This window comes from Onychomys torridus, unplaced genomic scaffold (genome assembly GCF_903995425.1).
Source record: "Onychomys torridus unplaced genomic scaffold, mOncTor1.1, whole genome shotgun sequence".
Lineage (NCBI taxonomy): Eukaryota > Metazoa > Chordata > Mammalia > Rodentia > Cricetidae > Onychomys > Onychomys torridus.
Genome location: NW_023413502.1, coordinates 1,108 through 17,585, shown reverse-complemented (window position 1 = coordinate 17,585; position 16,478 = coordinate 1,108). Strand labels below are relative to the sequence as shown.

General features: G+C 45.4%; 1 pseudogene; it reads left to right on the top strand.

Annotated features, from left to right (window-relative positions):
• Positions 1-4,501: 4,501 nt before the first annotated feature.
• On the top strand, positions 4,502-16,181 carry LOC118576312 (annotated as a pseudogene).
• The last annotated feature ends 297 nt before the right edge of the window (positions 16,182-16,478 follow it).

Below are 16,478 nucleotides of genomic sequence, written 5' to 3'. Positions count from 1 at the left end.
GAACACAGTGGAGGAGACAGAAAGATTGTGAGAGCCAGAGGACCTGGACGAGCTGTAGGCAGTGTCTTCTAGACATGACAGGGATGCTGCACCCACTCATTCTCCACAACATGGCTACTCAAACAGGATTTGGCATGTCAAAGTGGATGGGGGAAATTTCCCAAGGCCCCAGTCCAGAGGAAAAGCTACTGTGGTCCATGGGTGCTGAGAGAGGGGAAACAGTTTTCTCTAAGGACAAAGCTTCTAATTAGGCCTCTCAGTCCTGAGGAGTCAAGTGTAAACACCGGTATAAAATAAGGACACCAATTAGACTCAGCAGGTTGTTCTCTCTCTCTCTCTCTCTTTCTCTCTCTCTCTGTCTGTTGTGTGTGTGTGTGTGTGTGTGTGTGTGTGTGTGTGTGTGTGTGTATCAATAATAATTATAGAAGAAGAGATGATGAATATAGGGGGCGGAGGGACAGGAGGAGTTGGAAGGGGAAGAGGGGTGAGTGGAAATAATATAAATACAGTGTATTTGTGTATAAAATTCTCAAAAATAAAACAAAAGAGAGGGAGGAAGGAAGGAAGGAAGGAAGGAAGGAAGGAAGGAAGGAAGGAAGAAAGAAAGAAGAAAGAAGCTGCAAGAAGACCTGTGAATCCCTTTCGGCTCTGGATGTCTTCAGCATTTCTGCTGCGCCAACTTTATAGCACACTCTCTTCCACCTTTTCTTCCTTAGTCTTAATTGATGTTCTGGTACATCTTCTTCCTTTATTACAAGGACTTCTTATATTTGAAGATAGTTTTGTTTACATTTTCACTTAAGGTTCAAGTGCCTTAATGAAATAGCAAATTGTAACTAGTGGGATTAAACTGTATCCCTTTTAGGCAAATAATAAGCATTGCTTTGTAAGAAAACAGCTTGTTTCTGACATAAATACACTTGTGTTCTACTTTTAAACATTCTTTACAAACTCTTACATGGGCAATTAGGATAGTAAGAGCAGGAGCGTTGGATTCAGAATATGTGGCTTCTTTACTCTGCTGAGCACCATTCCTTCTGGTCACAAATGCAAGTAATGGTACCTGCCTCTCATGGCTTTGCTGTGGATTAAACATAGCACAAATAATCAAATGTAGCACAGGTATGGTAAAACATTCAACAGTGGGTAGAAGGAGTCAGTGACAGCAACATATACTAATGTGTATATATTATTAAAAAAACGTAAGTTCAGGGGCTGGAGAGATGGCTTAGTGCATGTGAGAGATTGTTCACTCTTGCAAAGGACTGGAGTTTGGATCTCAGCATCCATATTAGGCAGTTCACTGCTCACAGCCACCTGTAACTCCAGTTCCAGGGACTCCAACACTGTCTTCTGGCCTCTGTAGAGATCTACATTTATGTACACACACACATACACACACACACACACACACACACACACCACATGAACGTTCAAGCACAATTGAAAAAGAAAGTAAATCTAAAAGAAAAAAGAAACAAACAAACAGAGCTAAAACCTTGTAGGTTTGGGTCAGTGTGATGGCTCAGCATGCAAAAGCACTTGCTGTCTTACCTGACATGTGAGAACCACCCCACCCCTGGAATCCAGAGTCAAAGAACAGAACTGACTACCTAAAGTTGTCCTCCACACCCATGCTGTGGCATACACACACTGGCTCACACACACACACACACACACACACACACACACACTGGCTCACACACACACACACACACACACACATGCTGTGGCATACACACACTGGCTTACATACACACACACACACACACACGCACACACACACACACTGGCTCACACACACACACTGGCTCACACACACACACACACACACACACACACACACACACACACACACACTGGCTCACACACACACACACACTGGCTCACACACATACACACACACACACTGGCTCACACACACACACACACACACACACTGGCTCACACACACACACACACACACACACACACACACACACACACACACATACACACACGCGCGCACACACACACAAGGTGAGCAGAGAAGGAGAAAACAAAGTGAAAAAGATTGTACCAGGACACTTAGGTCAATATACTCATGTGATTTGTTCAACAATCACAACATCATTGTTCAAAAAAGGTGGATTGAAAAATATACTGAATGCAGTGTGGTATAAGGTGGGATTTGTCTTTGGAAATGAAAGCGACAAAAAAGAAAGGCAGTTGGACTTGCACTTCTTTTGTGTGCCGGAGGCACAGCAGGCTCAGCAAAAGTAACCCTTCCCTACATCGCTGGACAGTCTCTGTAGAGTGGAAATGTAACACAGGCCACCATCCTTCAGTCCCGGAATGAGGCTCTGCTCTGCAAGGCTTTATTCGAATCAGCTTGGCTGCTATTGTAGAGTTTACTAATATTTACAATTCTATTAATTGAATCAAGTGTGTGTGTGTGTGTGTGTGTGTGTAAGGATTCAGCTCTCTCATTTCACATGTGAGTCCTGGGGATCAAATTCAGGTGGCCAGGTTTGGTAGCAAACACCTTCACTAGCCAAGCCATCTCGTCAGCCCTCCAACATTTCATTTTTCCTGGGGACACAAATAGATCCAATGGAGTCAAAAGATCAGGAAGAAACTATGAGGTATAGAAAATGGAAGACACAATTGGAACAGAATTACATACTGTGTTCTCACCATGTGCTAGACACCCATCCATCCATCCATCCATCCATCCATCCACCCATGAAGCTCACATTTTATCAAGTATCAATGAGGGGGATAGACTCAGCAATAAGCAAAATGCAGTGTATCAGATGGTAGCAAGACTTTGCAGGGAACGGTAAGGGAAGAGGAGGGCCATCAAAAATGGAGGGGATAGTAATTTTTAAGTGTGATCAAGAAAGGTGTCTCTGGGAGACTTTATCTTAAGCCCTCTTCATGTCCTGTCTCTTTTAAGCTCAGTACTCAGTACTCCTCAGAGAAGTTGCTTGATTCTCATGATGCCGTGTTTCAGTGAGTAACAGGGTCCCAGAGCCCCAAAGTGCCTTGTGGAGGGTTTGACAGGTGGCTGAGTGATAAAGACAGGGTTATGGTTAGGAATGCTGGCTCTAGAGTTGAATCTGCACATCATGGTTCTCACATTGGAGTTAGAAGGGCCCCAAGAGAGCCTGGACAGAACAGGGACCTGAAATGTGGTTTGGGACACAAAACAAAACTTAGCATCAATATCATAGTGGCAAGCCCTTTACATTTTTAGACTATAAAGTGAACCTTATCTTTTGTTTAGCGGGCAAGACTTCAGAAAGTAAAAAGACAGCCTTTTGGGCTTCCGAGTATATGCAGAGGTTACAAAGGGTGTGTCTGACTGCATCAGGCAGAAATCCTGGTTTAGCCCAACCCTCTTAGTGTCTTGCTACAGGACCAGGAAGAGTGTGCTTTGCTCATGTCATATGGACTACTTGTTAACAAACACTGGATGGAAAGCTCAGCCACGACTGTAAGGACCTGCAGCACTGCTTCTTTGTCTGAATCCATCCTACTTCACAGTGCAGAGACGCCAGAGTTCAGCTAAGTTGCTGGTCCAGGGAGACCTGTCTATAGAAGGAGTGTGTAGGATAGAGAAGCAGGAGGTGGTGTGAGTGACAGGCAATGAAAGGTGCCTCCTTCCACCCCAGAAAGGAGAGAGCCAGGGACTTTAGAGCAGGAACAGTGTTCCTACGTCTTAATAATGCCAACCACAGCCCCTTAGGATGGTCCAACAGTGTTTATGAACTGAAACTCCCAAAGCTGCCTTTACTTATCCAGGGTCTCCAGACCTTACACATTTTCCCCTCTCCCTGGATCTCTTTTTTTCCATTTCTTCCCTTACCTATGCGTGCAGGGGAAGTTTTGAGTTCTTACTCCCCCGCCTTTTGCCCTAAAATAGTTATCAAGTATCTAAATAATACCTGGTTACAATGATAACACAGCCTTCAATCAGGACTAGCCTCATGTGTTAAGAGTAGAATCCTTTCCTTCGGGAAAGTTCTTAACACATGTAATTTTACATCCCCAGTGACTGGCAGTTTACTTAGCGTTTTTCCCTCTAAGTAGCCATTAAGCTTCCGAGGTCTGGGACCACCAAGTTGCGGCCTCCAGTGTGCCTGCCCCCAGAGTTTTGTTTTTTGTTTTTTTTTCACAATACCTAGCACTCAGCAAGTGCTTGGTGGTTCCTCTCAGATCTCCTCCGAAAGTTACATGAACAGTAACCTTCAGTTCATAATTATGATAATAGATACTGTACAACGTGTCCTGCCATATTTACAGGTAGCGCACACAGGCAAATGAATACACACACTCGGAGGAAACACAGGCTGGAGTGGGTCCAGCCCCGGCTGCTGAGACCCGCTGTGCCAGCAAGCCAGACTCCGCGGGAATCCCAGTCCGCGGGGGCCTGGATTGGCCAGAGCGGATGGGCGTGGCCAGAGGCGGGGCGTAGCCGGAGGTGGCAGGAGGCGAGCACTCAGGAGCAAGAGTGTGTGCACTGCTGCGGCTGGAGTGTGCGCGTTTTTCCTTTCTTCCTGCCTTCGGTCCTTCCTGGTCTTGCGTTTTCCTTTGGGGGTGCCGCCATACAGCAACCATGAGGCGGAGGCCCGGGCTGTGCGCGGGTAGGTGCTCCGGGGTTCCCGCGGCGGGATGGAGGGAGCGGGGATGGAGGTAGCCGGCTGCCCGGAGCCCCGGGGCTGCTTGGATGCTGCTCCAGGACCCAGCCAGCTGCCCAGTGCGCCCCGGCGAGGCTCGAGGTCTCCGGCTAGCGAGCGCCGGCGGGAGCCCGGGGATTTAGGAATTCTGGCGCCCGCTCGTGTGTGGGGCTGCTGGGGTCCCAACAGGTGCGGAGCTGAGCTCCGGGGACCTGGGATCTGTGGATGCAGTGCTGCGCTTCGCCTCAGTGCCCATCCAGGCCTTCTTGCTAGATCTTGAGTGTTTGACTGAGTTGGTTGTGTCCATATAATTTTGGGGCCAGTTTCCTAGAAGGGTGTTTGTGAGTGTACTGGCTGTCTGTTTATTTTTGTTGCAGATTCCTTATAATCTAAGGTCTGACTCTTAGGAACAGACAGGGAAACACAAGTCTTGGGTTCCCCTGGCTTTTATGCAAACTTGAACAAGTAGCGTGGTTTTTGTTTTGTTTTGTTTTGCTTTGCTTTTGGACTCAGGTGAGTTGCCTTAGGACATCAGCCCGGGCTATACTAACACGGGCTTGGGGTACCTGGAAGCTTCGTGGGCTGACAGCATGAGGTAGGCTCCTTTTTATTGGAGTGGAGAGCCCTGAAAATAACTTCAGGGCTGTACAAGAGAAAAGGGCAAATGGGAAACAGAGGTGTGCGCGCCTCCGTGTGTGTGTGTGTGTGTGTGTGTGTGTGTGTGTGTGTGTGTGTGAGAGAGAGAGAGAGAGAGAGAGAGATTTGATTGTTGTTTGCCACCTTACTCCATCCAAATTGGTGCAGTTCAGGCAAAGCACCGTGGCTAAGCCCACTGACGGTGCGGGGAGAAAGAGGTGGACCGGTGTGGTAAATAGCGCCAGGAGAGTATCTAGGCTGCAGTTTTCTCTTGTGAATGTAAATGTACCACTTTGCAGATGAATTCGCGGGGTCTGGTGCATACGAATAAATATGCACTCATACTTGTGTATGTATGTTTGGGTGAAGCGTCTCCAAGGAGTGAGGCTGGCGTCTCAGGCCCTGACTCTGAGTGTGAGGTCGGTCCCAGCTTCTGAGAACAAGGGTTGCTCCTCTGTTTGTCTCCTCAGGGACCAACGATTTGTAGATTTGTAACAAGTGAGTTATACCTGAGTTATATCCATGAGAAGTGGCAATTTGAAGAGGAAAGAAATTCACTCCTGTCTGTGTCGTATAAGACAATAACACTGAGAGTTCTTTGTGTTTTGGTTTGTTTTAATTTACCTGCAGTTTCTGTAAGTCAGGTCTCATCATCTGAGTGGTTGTCCTGATTGTTTAACCATCCACTAGATGACTTGACGGTCTAGTCTGTCCTACCTAACTGAAGCACAACCCTGATACCTCTGGGGCCCAGATGGTGAAAATCCCAGTGGAGTGGTTCCCAAGGATAACCAACTTTCTTCCTGTTTGCAGTGTTTTGTTTTTTTATGGAACTTTTAGAAATTCTCTCCCTGTACTGGTTTTTGGTTGGATAGAGGTCACAACATGAAGCTATTTTTCTCCATAGTTTACTTTCTTTTTGAGACACAGTTTCTCTACATATCCCCAGATATCCTGTAACTCACTATGTAGACCAGGCTGGCATTGAACTCACAGATCTGCCTGCCTCTACCTCCGGAGTGCCCAGATCAAAGGCATGCACCACCTTGTCTGGCACTTTTATATCTCTATATCTTTCTTGATAGTCTTTCTTCCTAAATGCTGTTTTTATTTGCCATGTTGGCATTATAGACTTTTGTTCTAACACCCTATCCCTGGGCACCACCTACCCAAGCCATACATACACACCACCTTGTTATGAGGCTCTTAGCCCCGCCCCTGTCCCACCCCCTCATTTAGGTGCAGATACCTTTCAGCATCCTCCTGCAATCTCCACAAGCTGCTCCCTGTCAGTCCTGGGCATAGGTGTGGCTTTCCCTCAGCTCCGAATCCCCAGACTCCACCAGTCCTGAAATGCCTCCATTGTCCAGACACACAGCCAGATATCCGAGTCTGCTCTCAGAACCCTGCACTAGGTCCCCAGGAATCCAACTAATAACGAAATGGCCTTTGGCCTGCACTGAGCATTGTCTGACAGGGACTTCATGAGTGACAAAACGCCCAGGTGGGCAAGAGCAACTTATCGAGGCTGAGGCAGGACTCCCTGTTCCTATATAAAGTGCCTTCTTGACCTGCCTGTTGTCTGAGACGGAGGCTTTGCACACAGGACACACAGCATCTTGAACCTGAGATTTGAGGAGAGGAGCAAAGGGCAAATAACATGCTGGGGAGGTAGCATTACATCTCTTGACGTGCACAAACATAAACACACGTTAGACACTCACAGGCAAAGACACGTTCTATGTACTTTCATTCCTGGTCTCCTGAAAATTACAAGCTTTTCAACTTCATTCAGCCTTGGTGATCTTCCACATGCCCAGTGCCTGTCATAGTCTCTTCGGGTTTTTATCTAATTCAGCCCAGTGTCATCTTGACTTGAAAATCCTTGACTCAATGAGGTCCAGCAACTGGAACCAGGCTTCTCTCCAGCTGCTCACAAGTGGCTGTAAAGGAGTGTGTGTGTGAAAATGACGCCGTGTAGATTAAGTCCAGACTACTAAGCATTTGGTAACATTTGATTGGAAGTATGTGTACATGTGAACTCTGACAGTGTGCCATAGCTGTTTTCTTAAGTTGCCTGCTTCCACTATTACAGGAATTACTGATGAAATCTTACTTTTCATGTCACGTGTCACTTTTCATGTCACATGTCACTGATGACTGTGTTTTCTTGTTTTTTATTCCTTTTAGGAAAGTATGCCTCAGACACCTCCCTTTTCAGCCATGTTTGACAGCAGTGGTTACAACTGAAATCTCTACCAGTCTGCAGAGGACAGCTGTGGAGGCTTCTGTTACCATGACAATAACCTCCTTTCTGGATCTCTGGAGGCTCTTATCCAGCACCTAGTACCCAATGTGGATTACTATCCAGATGTAGGTATTGATGTTCCTCTGAAACCCATTTTTGGTACAGATTAGAAATTGCACTATACTATGCAGGGATACTGTCCTTGCTGTGGAATTACATTGGTTGCTAAGAATTTTTTCCAAGAAGAATTACACAGTAATCATCGAAAGTTCTGAGACTAAATTGAGCCTGGGGGTGGGTCAGATTGTGGCCAAGTCTCCACATCTTATTCTTTTTAGGTTGTCTGTCCACCACTTTTGAGGCAGTCTAAATGAAGAGAGATTTGTAGACTTGATCCATGCCTGTTCCTCATTCCATAAATGAAAATGAAATTAGAAAGAGCATTGGGTGCGCCTGTCATGTGGAATTAATGTAACTGTGGAAAGTACATGGAGAGGTAAGTTACACACGGATGCACTGATGAATGGATTGGACATCGGGTGGTGGTGGCTCCACTTTTGCCGTCTCTTGCTAGCCTACATTTGTACTGACGGCACCAGGAAAGCTGCTGTACACTAGCTCAGTCTTCATTGTTCCCAGAGGCGGGTGGACGATGGAAACCCAGCACCCCATTTACACATTGGCTCTTCTCAGTAGCAGCCGTCAAACCAGCTTTCCCTCCTGAGTCAAGTGAGCTCCCCTCCCCTCTTGTGTCTGTTGAGCTGAATTTAGAAGGACAAGAAGGTTGGGTTTAATGGGCAGCTGTTTTTGATGGTGAGTTCATGGAAATACCTAGAGACCTAAACATTTAGTAGTTTTTATAACGACAATAATAACCTTGTCGTGCAAAGGAGAGTGTGTGTGCGCGCCAGTGGTCATTCACCCTCATGTTCCTTACTGAGTTATCTCCATGTGATTCATTGCATAGTATTTTCAACTATGTTCCCACACAGGGAAAACTTGCTATCAAAAGTAAAAGGAATCCCTTGTTCAGTACAGTAAGTGTTTATGAACCACTAAAGGTGCCTAAGGAGGCTCGGGAGAAGCAAACAACCCACGGAATCCCTTTTTCACCGAGAGCCTGAAACTGTTAGGACAAATAAGCACTGCTTCCTTACTGGCTCCTTGGGGGACAACGTGGTTAAAGAATAGTCTGTAATGCCATGTTGTGCTGTATCAAGTCTCGTAGTCCGGAGCAAGCCAGTAGGTTAGCTGAGTTGTGACACAAACACTGCGCACTACACGGGGCACACTGGACAGTTCTTCTGAATGCGGGCAGGGTAGGTGAGTTTTGTTTTTTAGTTGTGTGTTTGTTATTGGTTATAGTAGTTATGTGGACACCTAACCTTATTCAGTGTGGGCAACACATGGAAGCCAGTCTTGCTTCTCTGGACTGAATTTCATTCTTCTTGATTCCATTGGAAAATGAGTATGTCCTGGCTCCCCAAAGACAGATAAGAAAATATCCTCTGATCATTTCAGGAGTCAAGTTTATCCTGTTATTTTTAGTGTGTTTTAAGGGAAAAGATAAGGTGAGATGAAGGGGATTATCTAATGCTGTTTTACGAGCAGGCATTTGCCGGAACCTGCAGCCTCTTAACTTCGATGTATGAGAAGGTTATAATATTCAGGGATAGCATGAATTCTGAGAGATTGAAAGGGTAATGACTTCTTTTTCTCCTGCTGCAGAGAACATACATATTCGCCTTCCTGCTTAGTTCTCGCTAATTCACGTATCCTTATGAGCCAATGGCCAAAGTCTGCCACTTGTGTGTGGAGCACCAGCGACTGAGCAAAGGGGCTGGTGAGAAGGTAATGTGACATTTGAGTTTTATGGGTTTTTTTTTTCTTTTTAATTAGATCTGCTAACTCTGGCCTAGATTTTGTGATGACGATTTCCATATGTGACCCTAGCCTAGCCCCAGGCTGATGATGGCCATGCATATGGAATTGGGAATGGTGTAAAGATTGCGGTTAGGGCTGCAGCAGTGTTCAGTGATGGAATGCTTACCTCCTAGGTGTAAGGCCCCAGCTCAGATCCCCAGCCCTGCAACATGAAATGCAGCAAACCAACGAGCAGTATAAAAGTCACAGAGGAACCCTCTGCCCTGCTGTTGTTAACTGCAGTTGGCATTGATATGGAGGTGGCTTTGGCCCCAGAGAATGTGCAGCACCAGCAGTTAGCCAGTGACACACTTATTTGGTTATTTATTTAAAGCAGACCATGCTGGTCCATATCTTTGATGTAGACTTCTTTTTCTCCCTAGAACCAGATGAGAAAAATTGCACCTAAAATTGTCCAACTCTTGACGGAGTGGACAGAAACATTTCCTTACGACTTCCGGGAGGAGAGGATGATGAGAAACTTAAACGACCTGGCGCACAGGGAGGCCAGTGGCCAGGAGGTTGGTCCCGGGAATTTAGGAAAGCGGGTGGAGTTTCCAGAGGGACCTGGGTGGGGAGCAGGGCTGGATTGACCTAGATCAGCACTGCCTTTTAGTTTTGCCCTCTACACAGCATGTATTGGCCTTTTCGGTGTGTCTTATGAGAAAGGATCATTTCATCCCACTTCAGATGAGTGTGGTCTGGAGTTTTATGTTGTTATTTCCAGCTGTGTTCGTGTGAATTCATGTTGCCAGGTGCATTTTATTTTATTTCACCTCAGTCTGTCTTCTACAAAGGTGTGACCCAGCTCACATATTAATTCTTCTTTCTGTGTGTCTGCCTACACGTACAGTAGATATCACAGCATATTAATAACTCTGAAGTAGAAATAGACAGTCCAGACCATGCAAGGGAAAAGCACATAGGCCAGTGTTGAGAGCCAGTGCAGGTGGAAAGAACTGCTGTGGTTGGTCCGTTCCAGATAAAAGGGTAATATAGTTGGTTATATAATTTTCAGGGGAAGAAAAAGCATACTAATGATTCTGAATATTCGATGGAAAACTTAGAAATTCGGGACTGGTAGAACATTGGCCTGGCATGCATAAGGCATGTGATGATGAAACCCTACTTAGGAGGGGTTTTGCAGAGGAGGCTTAACTTGCTCTTTTATAGTGTTTGCAGTGAACAGGCCTTGATAAAAGGGAGAGCATGAAGTGTTGTGTAATTAACACAGGTAATTCTTTGGGCGGGAATGTCTGGGGTTGCGGTTGGCATGAAGGAAACAGTCCAAGGATTCTGGTGTCAGAAGTCAATTCAAGGCTAGGACCTAGAATAAGTGGAGACTCAAAATAAGTCTCTTAGGTCATCCACTTCCGTCAACTGAGCTTTTGATAGCAAGTGCTAACCAGCTTCAACAGATTATTTGAAGCAGGCTTTGAGGGCTAACTTCGTGTGTTGAGGCTTGCTGGATGTTAGTAGTTTCCGTGTGGCAGGTAAGTGTCTGGGAACTGTCACCTCGAGGAAGGCCGCCAAAGTACCTGGGAGTGCAGGGATGTCCTGTGCATTGACACGCTGCCCCCTCCATGGCAGCTCCCCGGAGGAGCGGTTCTCTGAGCTCTACTGCCATTTTCCTACCCTGAGATCAGAGAAATTGGGAAAACCGAGCTCTTAAGATCTCTGCACGTAGCTGTCTTGTGTGGCATTCAGCTCAGGCGTTAACCCTTTCAGTGTTGCTTTGTGATATCAGGTGGGACGCCCTGCTGCTGTGACTGGACGGCCTTCTTGTCCATTTGCCTGTCTTAGGTTCTTCCTGCCGTGAGTGAACACCCACAGAGGCGAAAGGCCAATAGTTCGCCCTTGCTGTAAGCATTCTCTTATGGATGACTGCTGCTGGCCACTTGCAGGGTCAGTGCTGGCGCAGTGGCTTTGCTTTGAGATAAACTGGCCACGAGATGAGAGCCGTTCCAGGGCTGTTTCTTGTATGAAGGCAAGAACCTGAGTCACAGTCCATTTTTCTTTTCAGTTCAATTACACAGAGCTACTGATACTGCCAGCTAATCGTTCGCTGTTGCTTTTAGACATAGAGATTAGAAATCGTAACTTGTTCCTTTCTGAAAGGTACACTTGATTGCTTTTGTCTTGTTGTTTGTTTTTAAGATAAAATGCAGTGATTTGGAAATGCCATATTGATGGCTTTTGGTCTTTCTTATCATGGAAATCAAAGATGGTGGTCTTTTCTGTTGGTTTGCAAGTTGAGATCTGGTCTGCAGAAACAAGGTCAAGCCTTCAGAAATTGGGTGACCGGAGGAAAGGGTCTTCCCTTCTGACTCTGACTTCTTGTTGGCACTCTTGTGTTAATACCCTATTCTTTGACACCAAGGAAAGGTCCACTGGCCTTGAGGATGGTATGGCAGGAGAAAGTATTACTAGGGATACAAGATTTTCCTAGGAATATGCTGAACTCCACTAAGTGGAGGCTGTGCCTGCCTTGACTGGCCAGGGCTTCACGGGAAGCTGCCTTTTTTTGGCTGCTTGTATCCAGAATTTAGGAATTGGGTCCACACATAACAGTTGCTTGAGTTGAGTGTGCCCTGGCTAGTCCACTAAATTCCTAGCTCCCTTCCCATGTCCATGAATCATGGCACTAACTGCCTTGTGATAATGTGGTAGAGGCCCGTGATGCATTTATTGTCTTGGCAGCCTCCTTCCAATCCCATGTTTAAATCTCTCTGCTCAGAGAGACCTTCCACAACTCCAGTCACAGCCCCACCCCTCCATTCTTGGCTCTTACGCCTTTTGTTTCGTAGGACTCTGGGGTCTGTACTTGTTCGTCGTCCCATTGGACTTTAGGTTATGCCCACTTTGTTCACCATGGCGCCTTTAACTCCTGTCTGAACGCCTGGCTTGTAGTTGGTTCTCAGAATATTTCAACAGATGAGAGAATGAAAGAAGAAACGAACACATGGACAAAGGAGTCATTTACGAGAATGGGGAAACATTAGTCCTCCCAGTGGAAGAAGCCTGGGTTTGAACTGGGGTCTGTTGCTTCTTGCCTCTGACTTTAGGGAAGTTTTTTGGCACTCGGCGAATCCAGGTGTGCCCTGTATATAATTTAGTCAGGCTCTTTAGAATCTGCTAGGACAGTTCCACATAATTAGGCCTCACCTGGAAGAGACATGAAATGCAACTAATGATTGAATTTCATGACAAATGACTGGAGTGGGTAGAATGCAATGTTCTCTTCCTTACGGGGCTGGTCTCTATAATAAGAACTTCTGCCTTTATTTGCCAGGTAATGACTGTCTCTGGCAACTGGAGTTATAAAAAAGAATAAGTATATATTTAGCAGTTCATGACTCAGGGAGGAAGCATACTTAACTACACAGAACCTGATTTCTCAAATGGAATCAGATGAAAGCGGGAGACGTTGAAAAGGGTCCCAGGACCCCCTTCCTCCACCATCTCTCTCCACACACCAATTGCAATGTGCCCTGGCGTCTACTTTCTTGCATTGTGCCTTGTTATTGCTTTTGCTCACTAGTGACCTACAGCTCCTCCACCCCTTCTTGAAAATAATATTGTTTAGTGGAGAATACAAATCTTTCACCGGGACTTCAAGGTGAGCTCTGCTTCCTACCCATTGCTGCCTGTCAGAATCACATGAGGTGCATTTACAGCGTGCTGCCCAGACCATGCTTCACCCCTGCTCAGTCAGACTCACCCCTGCTCAGTCAGAATCCTCTCTATGGGACCCAGGCTGCAGGCTATCCCTACTCAGCCATTCTTGTGCCCACTGCCTCTTCGCTGGGCACCTTCAGGTGGTAACCTGAAGAAAAGTGGCCATTGCTACCAAAAGTCTCTTGTGTTAGGGACCCTGAGAAGGAAAGAGGTGAAGTGTGAGGTGTAGAAATAACTCAGGAGGGATGTAAAGTAATGGACATTTCAAAGATGAGTTTTCTCTTTTTCAAGCGAAAAAGAACTTTCTTATATATGTCTCATACATGTGGTGTCCAAGAAATGCCCCTGGGTGGGCTCTCACTTTATTTGCAATAAATCAAGTAGTGTAGGAGTCTGTTCTGAGTTTTCACACAAAGTAAAAATACCAATCCCATTTCTCTGAACATCGCCAAGTGTTGTCAGTTTTGTGTGTATTTTCCCAGAATGTCTCTAGTGTGCATGTATTTATGTATGGGTACACACACCCATAGGAACAGTGGGTTTAGAAAATTAAGTGTTTATTTAGAAATGTTTGGATTCTTCTTACAAAAATTTGGCCAATATGTCCCTTACCCACACCATACTGTGCTTCATATTTTAGTAATGACAGTTGTGGGATACTCTTGTAAACTGCTTTTAGTGACTGTAAAAATGCACCCTTATAACATGTGTTTTCTACTCCAGATGGTACATGATGTAGCTGAAGTGTCTCAAGAAGAGTAATATATTGGGAACTATCTCTATAATTTTAAGTAGTAGTGGGAACACTCATGCAGGCAGGTGTAAAGACACTTGGTACGGATGACTGAAGTAAACACAAGTTAGTTTTAGTGTGTTTCAGTCTTCCTAAAGAAGGTGAGGTTGGGGTGGGTTGAAGTAGCACATTTCTTAGCCTTGACTGGTTTGGGTACCAAAGAAAGACACATTGTCTTTGAGTGATCCCAACTTCCAACTTTAGGCCTAGATGGGAGATAGGTTGTTTAAAGGTGAGTGGGTTTTGCAGGGGGGGGGGGGGGACAGACTGGTTCTTATGTATCTCAGGCTAGTCCCAAACACACTACCGAGCTGAGGATGACTTCTTTAAACTCCTAATCCTCACACTCTACTTACTGTGTGTGTGTGTGTGTGTGTGTGTGTGTTTAAACATACTCCAAGCCAAATTAGAAAAAAGATAATTTTTTACTTTTTAGATTTACAATTTTCAAATTGCTAATCTTGGCAGATGGTATTGGGCACCTTTTAAAAAGCCACTGGGGCATAAGCACAGGCATGGCTGCATCAGTAGACTCCCTGGGACTGTTAGCTTAAGTGCCCAGCTGGCATTGAGTCAGCCCGCATTCGTCTTGCTAACATGAGCATCATAACTTACCTAGAAGGATAGTTGCTGTTAATGGTTTGGGGTTAGATAAGGGAGGTAAGAGTAATGCCATATCAAATAAATATACCCAAAGGAGGGATAGAGGGAGGGGTAGGGATGGATGGATAGATGATGCATGGATTGACTGGGAAGTCATTTCTTGCCTTAACAAGTGTTTTAAAATGCAAGGAGTTGATCCTTGCCTATGATACAGAAAATACTTTGAAATCAACTTGACTAGTGTAGCATAGCCTGATGAGATCATGAACAAGGTAACATCTGATAGTAGCATTGTGGTGACAGCTGTCCCGTGACAGAGAGGCTGTGAACATCGATATAGACTCATGAATGGGGAAAAAATGGACATGAGTCAAGAATAGGTCAGATAACAAAAATGAATACCCAGTCCCACTGTAGGATGTGCAAATCAGGAAGGTGCATGGGCGGGGAAGTGGAAAGTCATGATGCATTCTTGTCCCGTGGCTTCCATGTACTTAGAATGAGGCTGGAAATAGTAGGAATGGAGAGGGCATGCTGGTGGCTTTAAAAACATGGGAAGAGGATGACCTGCTTTGAGATCCATGTGGTTTAGCCTAGCAGAAGGAAACAGGTCCAGTCTCACTAGAGAACACCTCATTGTGTGTAGTATCCATTACACTGGATCACCTCCATAGCTAAGCTGATATTTCTGAGGTGTTTTCAAGGCCCAGCCAGAATTATATTCTCAAAAGCATCCTAAGAGAACAATCCAATCAACCTAGGTTTTTAAACCCTTGCCGTGTCTGGGTCTCCTTTAAGCCAGTAGAGCTCCAAGCATTTGAAGACAGGGCGTCTGAGGTTGCAGAATGCCGGGAAAGAATGTGTAGCACAAGAATGTCACCCTTCGCTTTCTTCCTAGCAGACATACCAGAAGAATGTCCAGCAGATGATGCAGTGTCTCATCTGAAAACTCGCGGCCCTGAGCCAGTATGAGGAAGTCCTGGCGAAACTCAGCTCCACAGCCACAGACCGGCTCACAGTTCTGAAGACCAAGCCACAGTCCATACAGTGGGATATCGTGACCTGTCTGCAGCGACCCTTACACGTTGGCCCAGCAGCTGACTCACATTGAGCTGGTAAGGAAGGCCCTATCGTCTTTGCCCTTCAGGGCCACAGATTAGTTTGCTTTGGCAACGGGACTGTTTGCTGATAAAGGTCAGAATGACTCAAAAGGGAAACAATCCACAAAACAGCTGAATCGTGTTTTGTTTAGGCATTTGAATATGGATGTTTCTGATATCCTGGGAATTTACTCGTAAACACGTATTAAACAAGATGGGGAAAAGCAGAGTTTATGACCTTCTTTATCTTCTGCCTCTAATTATTTTCTTATAACTGTTTATTCTTCAACTGTCTTATGAAACATTGCCTCCTTTCACATCTTGAAGATGAAGAAAGTATTTAGGGCTAAAAAACTTATTTTATAATCTGCTTTAAGAAATTTGGGGATGCCGCCAACATTAATAGGGGGATGTGACCATCTATTTCTTCTCATTTTCTTTAATATTATTGGCTTTTATTTCAGGAGAGACTCAATTACATTGGTCCAGAAGAATTTGTTCAGGCATTTGTGCAGAAGGACCCTTTGGACAATGATAAGGTAATCAGGATCAAGTTGTTTGTTTTGGTGTTTTTCATTAGCTGTGTGTGATTCACTGTAGTATTTTTGGGCTGGGTCTCTAAGTGCCTGTACAATATTCTTACCCCATCACTTCCTCCTTACAGGGGAATTTAATAGCCCTCCTGGTGAGATAGAGTGTTTGTGGTGATGAAGGTAGAAGATAAAAGCATAATGGTTTTAGCAGATTAAACCAGAAAGAAAGTCAAAGAGAACAGTCTGCCCGTGATTCAGCAGCAGCAGCAGCAGCAGGGGCAGGGGAGACAGGATGTACATCCA